General features: G+C 47.3%; 1 protein-coding gene across 2 annotated transcripts in view; it reads right to left on the minus strand.

Moving 5' to 3' along the window:
* The window catches only part of ZBBX (zinc finger B-box domain containing), a 39845-nt gene extending 36011 nt beyond the window's left edge, over nucleotides 1–3834 (minus strand). The window contains exon 1 of one of the 2 annotated variants that reach the window (XM_083504043.1): nucleotides 3635–3834. The gene's annotated coding sequence lies outside the window, so the exon portion shown is untranslated. Of the gene's footprint in view, nucleotides 1–3630 lie in introns of both variants that reach the window. The other variant, XM_083504044.1, reaches the window with a different exon arrangement.
* Between the last annotated feature and the right edge of the window lie 9072 nt (nucleotides 3835–12906).

Consider the following 12906-nt stretch of genomic DNA (forward strand, 5'->3'; position numbering starts at 1 on the left):
ATTTAGTGGTAGGACTTGTCCTTATGAATATGTTATTGGGTGAGCATGGTATGGATTTTAGTGTTTAAAATTATCTGGTTTTGTTTCATTTGTAGTGCTTCTTGTCGTTAAGTCACTTTGCAACTGTTTCTTTTGTACAAAATGACAAATGTAAAAAAAAAAAGAAAGACCCCCTATTCTTACTCATTCCCTTCCGCATCAAAGGCCCTACTTTTTAATAGGTGTCTACTAGCAGATCCCTGTTTCAATCCTTGGAACTCCCCAAGGATGCTCACCTGGCCCTTCAGAAGCTTTAAAACCTGGCTCTCTAAGGAGATTTTGGAGAATGGTTAGTTGGCCCTCTTTTCTGTCTTCGTTCTGATATGGATTCTTCCCTGTGGTTATATTGGCTGGATAATAGTCTGTCAATTTCATTTTTCTTCTCTCTGCTGATGTGTAATTCTTATTATACTATGTATTTATTTGTTCTTTTTTTACTGAGCTTGCTTTTGAGCTACTTTGAATTGTTTAAGAAAAGTGGGATATACATAACGGAAAATCTCCAAAAACGTCCGCAATACTTAAGTGACCAAAAGATTTGAGTGAACAATTTGCATGATCTATATACATAATTCACATATTACCATTTAAGAATGGAGGCTTACCACTAGCCTTTTAGAAATTGAAGTTAGTATTCTGCAAGTGGGAAGCAAGCTAGGAGTTGTTGCTCACAAGTATTATCAGAAACTGAAAAATAAAGTTTTAAGCAAGAAGAAGAATTCAGCAGAGGTGTTGAGGCATACATTGGTTTGTCAACTAAAATACCCTGAATTTCATCTGCACCTTTACAGCAGCTTGATCAGCAACATAAATAAGCAACGGTTAAAAGATGGAGACAATTATTATCATCGTCTGCTAATGTCAGCAAATCAAACATCTGAAGAAGGCAACTAGGGGAAAAATTCTGTAAAATAAAATAAAAAGTTGGTAACCAGGTACAGAAGGGGAGTGTTAGGTGGAACAAATCAAAAGCTCTAAAGGCTTGCGTTACCATCTTAAAAGCACATAGAAATAAGTCTATGGAAGAAAGAAAGACACAGATGAGTAACCTGGCACTCATCTGCCTTTCTTGCAAGCAACAGTCAATTAAGCCCCTCCCAAATGGCAACATTAGACTCAGCAGAAGCATACGGCAACACTGCAGGGGGGCTGCAGTTCTGTGCTCTATATGCTTTACATACAAATGCTCTTCATGTTATATTCCCAGCATATCCTGCCACAAAGCAAAGGCAGCGTACAGCTAATAAGGCAGCGGAAACCCTTGGAGAGTTAACATATTGGGTTGGATGGGCCCAATAAAATGCAGCTTTGTATGTTCATTCTGTGCCCTACACAAATGTGACAACGGACAGAGAGCTAGCTACATTGGGTTTTCTGCCAGTTAAGAACACATATAATTACAAGACCGCTGGCCCAGCTAGCTCAGTATTGTCTACACACTGACCGGCAGCAGCTCTCCAGGATTTCAGATGGGACTGTCACCCAGCCCTACCTTGAGATTCTGGGGGTTGAACCAGGCACCTTCTGTGTGCAAAATGGAATTGCTGGGAGCACGCATGAGAAAAGACAGAACTGCTCATGGTGGTGAAATAGGAGTGAGTCTGGAGTAGAAGGGTTTCAATAGGGCTTTGTCACAGCTACAGTAGCACCTCGTTTTAAGTCCGCCTTGTCGAGCGTCCATTTCATCAAACGTCCGCAGCAAACCCAGAAGTATCGGAACGGGTTGCTTCCAGGTTTGCTACTCGCACATGTGCAGAAGAGCTAAATTGTGCTATGTGCAGAAGCACAAACCACTCCGCGTGTGTGCGCAGAGCGGCGCTTTGTTGTGCATCCTTTTTGTCTAGCGTTCGGGGCTCCGGAACGGATCCTGGTCGCAAAACAAGGTACGACTCTATTCTACAAGAGTGAAACATTCTGTTATTAGGCATTCTTTTATCCAACTGGTCCATGTATGAAAAGGGTCACAATTCCAACCACACCAATACCGAGCTTGTTGAAGCTCTTTGGGGAGATTATGATTTGCTATATATTTCACACTTTTAAAAACATTTAACAATTGATTGTTGCTACCCTTCATAAGCATTCAGGACAGTCTGAACTATAAGTTTTAATGAATGTGCAAATGAAAGAAGGGCCAGAGCACATCTTTTGCATGAGGAAGAAAGTCAGCAAGTGTGATTGAGACTAGGGCAGAGAGAGGGAAGACTCCAGTTGAATGTCCCACTCAGCCACGAAGTTCATTGGGTGACATCGGTCTAGTCAGTGTTTCTTACCCTAACCCACCTCACAGGGTTGCTTTAAGGATAAAATAAGGAAGGAAAAAACATGTACGGTGCCTTGCACACTTTGGAAAATCTTATAAATAAATAAACTGCTGGTTATCTCCGATGAAAGGAATTAGGCGGCATGTGAGAAGAAACAACCTTCTCTGCCAGAGACCCAGAAGAGTCACTGCCAGTTGGAGCAGACACTACGATGCTAGATCGTAGGCAAAGAGTGCCTGACCTGGTATTGCACAGCTTCTTATGCATCTAGGATCACTTTGCTGCATGCAAATCCTAACTCCGCCACCTACTTAACAACCCCACTGCAAGTTATCTCCCAGAGCCGCAACTGAAAGTTAAGTTTTTCCTGGAGCTATTCCCAATAGAAAACCTTCTGGTGTTTTCCTAAATGAATATCTAAACATTTTTTTCATTTCGTTATATATTGTTTCCCAAAATTGTTTGATGTTTAAACAATTCCACCATATATATATATCATAGTACCTTTTCCTCACCCCTTTGCCACCAGAATTCCGCACCTTATTTTTCCCTCAGAGTGGATTTGCAGCAAGCAGAAATTCAACAAGGGAAGCCCCCTAGACCCCTCCCCCCCAGCTTCACCCACTGGGTTTCCGCCTTATTTGCAGCTGTTCCATTCCAAAGGCCCAGCTTGGGGAGGGAAGGAGAAAGAAAGGTGGCAGCCTTCAGGGCTGGGATGATGGGTGTATTGGGGGGGGGGGAGAGCTGCAACCCTAGATCAAGTAAAACAATAGAAATACTTAATTAATTGACAATCGCGGCAGTTCTGCACTCCCCCCTAACCAAGTTCTGCACCCACCCTAACAACAATCTGGCTGCGCCCATGGGTGGGATTCACCAATTGCAGAAATGAAGCAAGCGAAGCTTTCTAGTTCCTAAACCACAGGGGGGGGGGTTAGGCTGTAGGTACCGTATTTCATGTTTGGCCCTTCAGCAGGAACCCCTGTAAATTCAGGGGAGCTGCCTTGTAAAAGAAAAGAAAAAAATTCCCAAATCAAGGCATCACGTCATCTAGCTCAGTATTGCTTACACTGACTGGCAGCAGCTCTCCAGGATGGCTTCTGCATGCAGAGCGGGTTCTCCACCAGTCCAGCCCTACCCCGCCCCGCCCAAGAATAACCCGGCGCCCTTCCGACGAGACCCCCGACGCCCCTTTAAATTAACCCTTTCTTGGCCGCCGGCTTCCCCCGCCTCACGCAGCCGCAGAACCATTTTGCCCCCCACCACCACACCACACCCCTCAGCTGCCCCCTCGGCCCAGCATTTCGCCCACCCCACCCCTCAAGACCTGCCTCCAACGCGGGAGAGGGGCGAACACGAGCAGCAATCCCACCCAACCAGCCGCCTCGAATCCCTCCTATCGCAGGGCGGGAGCGACGCGCCGGACCGGGCCTCGCCGGTCTCCATGGCAACGGGTCAACGCGGCGCGTTCCACTTCGGAAAGCGGGGGGGGGGGCAGTGGCCGCGGCCGGGGCTTCGGAAGGTTCCATGCTGCAGAGCGGGGGGAGTGGAACAGAGAATGAGCCCGGGGGGGGGAGTGGGTGAGTGGAATGATCCGGTTTTTCATTTCCGAGCCTGCTTTGGTTCGCTTTTGGTGCACTTGGAACATCCCAATTCTATATTTCGCTTTAAGGCCCCCGCCTAAGGCTGCAAACCAAACTACTCACCACCACAAGATCCCTAGTCTCCATGGTTGCCCAGGGCACTGGAGCCACCCAGGGGGAGTTGGTCCATTAGGGCAAGGGGCGGGCATTGCCCTGCCAACCTCATTGTGCCCCCATTAAGCCCCCACCTGCCTGCAGTGGGTCTTACAATGCCTACCAGCTCCTTCCCGCTTATAGTATTTCCCTTGTAAAACGGGGGAGGGAAGATGGGGACATTGTTCTAGGATTCAGATCAGTACATAACAATTGTTATTACTGCTATTGAGACACGGGTGGTGCTGCGGCCAAAACCACTGAGCCTCTTGTGCTTGCCGATTGGAAGGAAGCAGTTTGAAAGCATGCCAGTGCAAGCAGACAAATAGGTACCACTGCGACGGGAGGGTGAACGGTGTTTCCGTGCGCTCTGGTTTCCGTCACGGCGTCCCGTTGCGCCAAAAGTGAATTAGTCATGTTGGCCACATGACCCAGAAAGCTGTCTGTGGACGAATGCTGGCTCCCTTGGCCTGAAAGCAAAATGAATGCCACAACTCCATAGTCACCTTTGAGTGGACTTAACCGTCCAGGGGTCCTTTACCTTTACCTTTACCTATTACTATTATTGGATTTCATATATGTACCATCTTCCTTCATAAAATAAATTCAAAGTGCCTTACAGAATGAATTTTTGGCTGCGGGAGGATTTCACATGTCAATATATAAAGTTGTTCCTTGTGGCTTATGGTTTATTCTGTGGTTATAATTAATTAATCTTCTAGTGTGGCAGCATTTGCACTTTGCCTATTGACATCAGGTGGGCACCTTCACTGTACTTTCTTTGGTGCCTGCTAAAAACACGCAAGCCTGTTTAGACACGTATAATGTTGTTGGCATGCATTTTAATCTGGTTTTCAGCTTATCATTGATTTTAATTACTTTTTGGTATGTTTTAAATAGTTGTTTTCATCTTTTTTTTACTGGTAATTTATTCTTTCTGCAAATTGCTTTGAGGTTTTATTACAATCAAGTGGCATATAATCTTGTGAAATAAATAAAATACAACGCACTTTATGAGCCAGACCTAATTTAGAGTAAGTCCATTGTTCATCTAATTTGCAGCTCGGGTGGCCACACATAAACAAGGAATAGGTCACTTTCATTCAACAGCGAAGAAAGAATCTAAGCAGGTGTATCTTGCATGACAAATTACGTTTGCTGAAATTCCCTCTTCTACAAAGCTATTAAACATGCAGGAACCCTGTCTCTTACTCTCTTCACAGCTCAATGCTGTGTTTACTCAGAAGTAAAACTCCCTTGAACTCAATGGGGCTTCCTCCCAGGTAAGTGAGTTGGTATAGGATTGCAGCCTAATTCACTTTGCACATTCTGCTATGCTCGCCTTTCCCCATGAAAGAATATGAAGAGACCTAAGGCGTGAGAGGGTCAGCTGTTTATATTTGCTCTCGTGAATGATCCTGGTCTGATCAAAGGTCTCTTCGACTCATTTATTTTGTGTGTCTGGTAATTACTTGCCTGAATGCACGGGGGCAGCTGGATTCTTTTTCATTCACCCAGGGATACGCCAGCCTCTTAACTGTACAGCAGAATAATCAATACAGGCTGCAGGATGAGAATTGCATCCTTGGATAATCTGGAACGAATGCTGAAAGAATCTCTCTCTCTCTAGACAATAGACCTCAACGTGATTCTGCAGCTACATAAAACCCTTAAGAATACTTGAGAAACATGAACTGGAAGTAACATAAATTGGAAATGAAGGTGGCATATATATAGCAGCACTCAGGTTGTGAAATTAAATGTCTCAAAAGCAGATTGCAAACAGCTCTCCGCTAATGTTACACAGAAGATGTGGATCTGATTGCATTCAATATCTTTATTACTGAAGAACAAAAGACTGAAAAATAGAAAGTATATTTTCGGATGCAGGACTCTGCCCTATACTGAGCCAAACTGTTGGTCTATCAAGTTCAGTATTGTCTGCACTGACTGGCAGTGACTCTCCGGGGTTTCAGGCAGGAGACAATCCCAGCTCTTCCCCAGAAGCCAGATGTTGAACCTGAGAGTTCTGCATGCAAAGCAGATGCTCTACCTCTCAGCTATGGCGCTTCTTAATATTCTGAATAAACCCTTTGGCACAACCCCTTAGTTGGCATTCTCCACTGCAGCTAAATCTATCATAGAATTGTACAGTTGGAAGGGACCCCGAGGGTCATCTAATCCAATCCTCTGCAATGCAGGAATCTAAACTAAAGTATCCATGACAGATGGCCAGTGCCGGATTACCAAATAGGCAGAGTTGGCACTGGCTTAGGGACCCCGCGGGGAACAGCTCAAAGTAATATTGATTTGATCTTGAAAGAAAATGACACACTTTCTTAGTTCACTGTCATCCCACTAGAGCTCGTGCAAGAGGGGTGGGGCCCAAGATTTTAACTGCCTAGGGGCCTCTGCAGGGTTTAATCTGACACTGCAGGTGGCCACCAAACCTCTGCTTGAAAACCTCCAACGTAGGAGACTCTACCACCTTCAGAGGGAGTCCACAGTGGCAGACTTTGGGTCTCAAATTTCAGCAGCTCCCTGTTGTTTAGTTGTTCAGTCATGTCCGGCTCTTCGGACCAGAGCATGGACCATGGACCAGAGCACGTCAAGCACTCCTGTCTTCCACTGCCTCCCGCAGTTTGGTCAAACTCATGTCCCTAGCTTCGAAAACACTGTCCATCCATCTCATCCTCTGTCATCCCCTTCTCCTTGTGCCCTCAGTCTTCCCCAACATCAGGGTCTTTTCCAGGGAGTCTTCTCTTCTCATGAGGTGGCCAAAGTATTGGAGCCTCAGCTTCAGGATCTGTACTTCCAGTGAGCACCCAGGGCTAATTTCCTTAAGAATGGGTGCGTTTGATCTTCTTGCAGTCCATGGGACTCTCAAGAGTCTCCTGCAGCACCATAATTCAAAAGCATCAATTCTTTGGCGATCAGCCTTCTTTATGGTCCAGCTCTCACTTCCATACATCACTACAGTGGTTCCTCGGGTTAAGAACTTAATTCGTTCTGGAGGTCCGTTCTTAACCTGAAACTTATTAACCTGAGGTACCACTTTAGCTAATGAGGCCCCCCGCTGCCGCCACGCTGCTGCTGCACAATTTATGCTCTCATCCTGAAGCAAAGTTCTTAACCCGAGGTACTGTTTCTGGGTTAGTGGAGTCTGTAACCTGAAGCGTCTGTAACCCGAGGTACCACTGTACTGGGGAAACCATAGCTTTAGTTATACAGACCTTTGTCGGCAAGGTGATGTCTCTGCTTTTTAAGATGCTGTCTAGGTTTGTCATCGCTCTTCTCCCAAGAAGCAGGCATCTTTTAATTTCGTGACTGCTATCATCTGCAGTGATCACGGAGCCCAATTTGTTTGCAACTCCCTATGCAACACCAAAATTCAGTGACCCCGCCTCTCATGCTCCATCCTACATAATTCTTGTGGCATCCCCTGTGGCACCCCTGGGACTCTGCGCCCTAAATCTGCCCCTGGAGTCCATTCCACTTGACAGCTCTTACCGCCAGAAAAAGACATTCCTGGTGTTTAGTCCTCAATCTCCTTTCTTGTAACTTGAAGCCATTGGTTGCACACCTTTTCTTTTTATTGCAAGCCACTTTGAGATGTATAAAGGAAAGCAGGGTATATATCCTATTTTTAAAATGATAATAATAAACCCTACCCTTTTGAAACTGGAAACAAAACTCCCACCAGATTTAATGAAACCAGAATGCAGTTCAGATCTTTATTCATTGCATTTCTCCCTTATGCATCATGCATAATGGCACAAGATAAATGACCTCCACCCACTTGCACACCAGTCCAGGCCGAGTTCCCACACATGGAGCATTCTGCTTATGCAGGGACAGGGACGCACACCTCCCTGATGTGTATCCAGCCTTCCCTTTCCAAGCCTTGCCAGTAATTGTTCCCAAATTACTTTTGCTTTGAAACAGTGTGCCTTCAGGAAGAGAAAGCAAGACCTGAAATTCAGCTGAAATCCATATGGTGGAGTTGTCCTATAAGTTATCAGCTTCCTACATTTCACAGGTCTTGGTCTGTGTTTGTTTCTAACAATTCGCACACACAAAAGGAGGGGATACAAGGCTTCCTCCCCCCACTCCCACCCCAAAAAACACCATATTAAGCATATTTTTAAGAAAACTCTTTTTAAGACAATCTGTGCAGTGCCAGAAACACCCGCTTTGCCTCCAGTAACGTAAAAAAGGGAGGGTTTGTAAGAATTTGCAGTGTCACACCTACAACCCAAAATTAGCTTCTGGGGAGTGGGATAAGTTAATGAGGCAACCATGAAATCTCAAATGCATTTTTTGGGGTGAGGGGCTGGGCACATTTATGTGTTGAACGCAGTGTGACCGTTTAGTACCCAATCAAACAACAGCGTCCCCAAAAGCTGTCGGTGACATTCTTATGCTTTAGATCAGCGGTTGGCAAAGTTTTTGTGGCTTGGGCCAGTTCACGGTCCCACAGACGCCGCAGTGGGCAAGCAAACATGCACAAACACTATTTCCAGCTCTCCTTCCAGCGAGGAGGAGCTTCCTGCAGCCAATGGGAAGCCGGCCAGCGTCACAGAAGGCGGTCCTCGCTCTGTTCCGCACTGGTTTAGCGTGGTGCACGGGAGCTGACTGAGCAGGCTGTGGGGGCCCCTGAGCAGGCGGCAGGGGCCCATGGACCCATTAAACAACCCCATGAGCCGCTTTTGGCCCATGGGCCTTAGCTTGCCAACCCCTGCTTCAAATGCTATGTATGCTTTTGGGTTCACCTCAGGGACCGGTGGGGAAATGTGCCTCAGACTAGGAACATGGGAAGCTGCCTTGCACGGAGTCAGACCCACTGGTCTTTCCAGCTCAGTATTGCCCACCCTGATTGATAGTGGCTCTCCCAAGATTTCAGGCTTGGAGTCTCTCCCAGCCCTACAGGAAATGCTATTGGGGAATGAACTGAGGGTCTTTTGCTTGAAGGCAGATGCTGTACCACTGAGCTACAGCCCTTCCCTGAGACTGCACCATTTCACAAACCAGCTACACAGTACACCAAGCACTGGTCAAAACCATTTTTTAGTGGTTGATTGGCAGTGGGACGCCTCCAGCTAGCAAGGCTACAGCACCCAGGTCATACTTAAGAGATGGGCTGTGATGCGTGTGCTCTGCGGACTCCCTTCTGTTGTGGAAATGAAACCAGCAGCAATTAATCAGCAACAAAGCCAGGAACAGCTGCTAAACCTGTTGGCTGGAATCCAATCTTTATGAGTGAATTGAAGACCAAAAAAACCAGAAGTTCAGAAACAGTACAAAAAGCAGAGCCACTTTTTAAAAGGGGACAGTGGGAACCTTGGTGTGGGAGAATTCAAAGTGTCTTAGTGCCTAAAACACAAACGGGGAAATAACCAAAAGGAATACAAAACATGAATATGCTCATAATAATATCATCATCATCATCATAATTTATTATTTATACCCCGCCCATCTGGCTGGGCTTCCCCAGCCACTCTGGAAGGCTTCCAACAAAATATTAAAATACAGTTATGCATCAGACATTAAAAGCTTCCCTAAACAGGGCTGCCTTCAGATGTCTTCTAAAAGTCTGGTAGTTGTTGTTCTCTTTGACATCTGGTGGGAGGGCGTTCCACAGGGCGGGTGCCACTACCGAGAAGGCCCTCTGCCTGGTTCCCTGTAACTTGACTTCTCGCAGTGAGGGAACCGCCAGAAGGCCCTCAGCGCTGGACCTCAGTGTCCGGGTAGAACGATGGGGGTGGAGACGCTCCTTCATGCATGAAAGTGGGAGGGTAACATTATGGTCTGTACGTCACAAGCTGCTTAGTGGGGTGAGTACACCTTTGGGAGATCTGTGAACCGTACTGTGTACTGGTTTCTCAGATGCTAACATATTTGGAAATACTGGAAGCTCTTTTAATGCACTAACCATGATTGTTTTCTCCGGATTGTCCCTCTCTGTGATGCTTCAAGCATCTTTAGGGTACTGTTCCATCTCTCCCACACTGTGTTCCTATTCAACTGCAGGATAGTTTGCAACAGAGGACAAAGTGCTCATAACCAATGTCCGCTATCAACCAGGACTCAGCAACATTAGCAAATAAAAAGTGCTTTATATGCGCTGTTTATGCATTCTAACCTTGTGACACCAGATGGCGCTTGGGAGTTACATTTTGGCCAACCTGATTTCTCATACAAAGTTTGCAACATGTTTAACTGAAACACTTCTGTGATGTTTCCAGATCCAACCACAGTGTTGTTGCAATTGGTGCCCGGAATGACATGTTTTTCACCTATTTGAAAAACGGGGGGGGGGGGGGACCTGGCAATTGGTGCGCTTTTTAAAATGTTTCCCATAATAAGGGGCGTGCTCAATATGGCAAATGTTCAGGATATGTCCACCACCATTTTCAAATCCCCTGAGAAGTATATGTGGTATCACTGAGCATGCAATGTGCCCATGCCACATATGAAAATATAAGCTTGATTTCCCACTGAAATATACTCGGCTTCGAGAGTGGATTTCGTGCTCTTTATTCAGCTCATAGTGGTGAGGAGGAATGGAAGTTCCCCCACAATATCTGCTTTATGTACATTATTTACACAATGGGCTGCACGTGATTGGCTAATTCCGGGATTCTCCTGTAGACCAATCAGGTTGTGGATTCACTTCCACCTGGAGCTGGATTGCGTGGCTCCTGTGGACCAATCATACTGCTGCATTGTTCTAGGACCAATCAGACTGCTGCATTTTAGATCCTATTCAACTCAGAACATAACACCCACACAATATAAAAGACGTGACAGTGAAGGCAGGAGGTGGGAATTTAAATATGAAGCCAGCTAATAAGCAATATGGTGCCACCACAAAAAAGGATGCACAGCTGCCAGCGTTTTCTACCTGACTGAAAAGGAGGCATATTTGACCAACAATTCAACTACTGACTCTGGTTTGCAAATAAAAGCTTGTTTATGTGCACAATCAAATAACAGGAGAGAAAAAAAGAATGATTGTTATTTGGGGAAATGAATTTTGGGGGGAAGCCATAACTGTTAAGGTGCTATAAATGGGCTTTAAGAATGTACAGTTCCCTGCTTTAAATATGCATTAAATGTACTTTAAATGCGAATTAAATGTACTTTAAATGTATGGTGTGAAAGTAACTGACAAATCCAGAAGAGTAAAACTGTGGAGCAGAAAAACCCTGGGCTGGCATCTTTCCTGAAATGGTGCAAACTTGCTTCTATAATCGTTATTACCTCCTGTGCCAAAACAACTATTTCTGGCTTGCTGGAATCAATAACTTAAAGCAGTGTTTCCCAACCGGTGTTCCGCGGCACACTAGTGTGCCGCCGGACGTTGCCTAGTGTGCCGTGGGAGGGAGGCGGGCGAGTCGGGCTAATCCTCTGGCCCCGCTCCCCCGGGGAACGTGCCCCGTCATCCGCTTCTGCCTTGCTCCCTGTGACAGGAATTCCCCAAACTGTATCAGCATCTGCCGCTTGCCCAGCAGCCCTGGCGCTGCCTTGCGCCTGGCACCCCCGCCATCCTCGGCGCAGGGAGCGAGGGGCGCGCAGGCAGGCGCTGCCCGGCGGAGCGACGGCTCCTTCCGAGCGGCTGGCAGTGTCTGGGCATGACTGGCCTCCCGCCTGGTCCCGCGGCGGCTGCAGACGCGGCCGAAGCAGCGCAGGGAAGGAGACGCCCGGCCGCCCAGCCCAGCCCCGCACGCTCCCACTCTCTCTCGGCGGCCGGGGAGCGGGGCCAAAGCGGGCCCCCACCTGAGTGGCGGCTGCGTGAGCCAATAGGCGAGCTGGGGCAGAGGGGGAGGCGGGGCTCCGGAGAACAAAGGAGGGAGGGGGCACCCGGGAGAAGGGGGCGGGGCGGGAGGAGCGGGGAGCGCGGCGCTGCGCCCGGGACGCCCCAGTTCCGCCGGGTTAGAAGCCGGCGGCCTACCTCTGCTGGCCGTGGAAGGCAGCCGGGTCTGGGTCGCGCCCCGAGAGTGGCGGGGTCCGCGCACAGCCTGCCCTCCAGGCTGGGAAGTGGCTCCTAGGCTCCGCCTGAAGCCACGCAGAGCCCGCAAGGCGCCCTCGGCGCAACTTGGCCGGGGCAAAAGGTGAAGCTCTGGAGGGAAAGGCGGCCGGATTCCCCTCCTCGGCGGGTCCGGTGGTCTCCCGCCTCCTCTGAGGAAGGGTCTCTTCTTCAGCTTTTCTGATCCTTCGTGGCCCCGTTGGGAGAAGCCGAAATAAATAATGGCCGTGCCATTAAAGTTCTCTCTTTTATAAAAGGGATCCTAATAGAATCGTAGAGTTGGAAGGGTACTATCCAGTACTGTACAACCCCTGCAGTGCAGGAATCTCAGCCATAGCATCCATGGCAGACAGACATCCCACCTCTGCTTAAAAACCTCCAAGAAGGGAAAAACCTCCCGAGGGAGACCATTCCCCTGTTGAACAGCCCTTACCAGCAGAAAGTTCTTTCCCATGTTTAGTCAAAATCTTTATTGTAACGTGAATCCACTGGTTCGAGTCCTACCTTCTCTACCTTCTATGCTGTTACTATTTGTTTATTTTTTTTTACATAAGTAAAAAGTGACCTTTCCCCATCTGGCATGGTGGTGTGCCTCGAGATTTTTTTCATGAAACAAGTGTGCCTTTGCCCAAAAAAGGTTGGGAAACACTGACTTAAAGAATGCACCCAGTTTCCCAACCTGCCTCCTAGCATTCGCAGTGATCACCCAAGGCCCTTCATTTTCCCAGCTAATTCATTACATGTCGTTTCTATAAATACAATCTCAGCAATGAAATAGATCGGATATTACAGTAGCAGGGAGAAGAGGATCCGCAAATATTATTCTGCAGCAGTTATT

The sequence above is a fragment of the Podarcis liolepis genome (genome assembly GCF_965112155.1).
Source record: "Podarcis liolepis genome assembly, chromosome: 5".
NCBI lineage: Eukaryota > Metazoa > Chordata > Lepidosauria > Squamata > Lacertidae > Podarcis > Podarcis liolepis.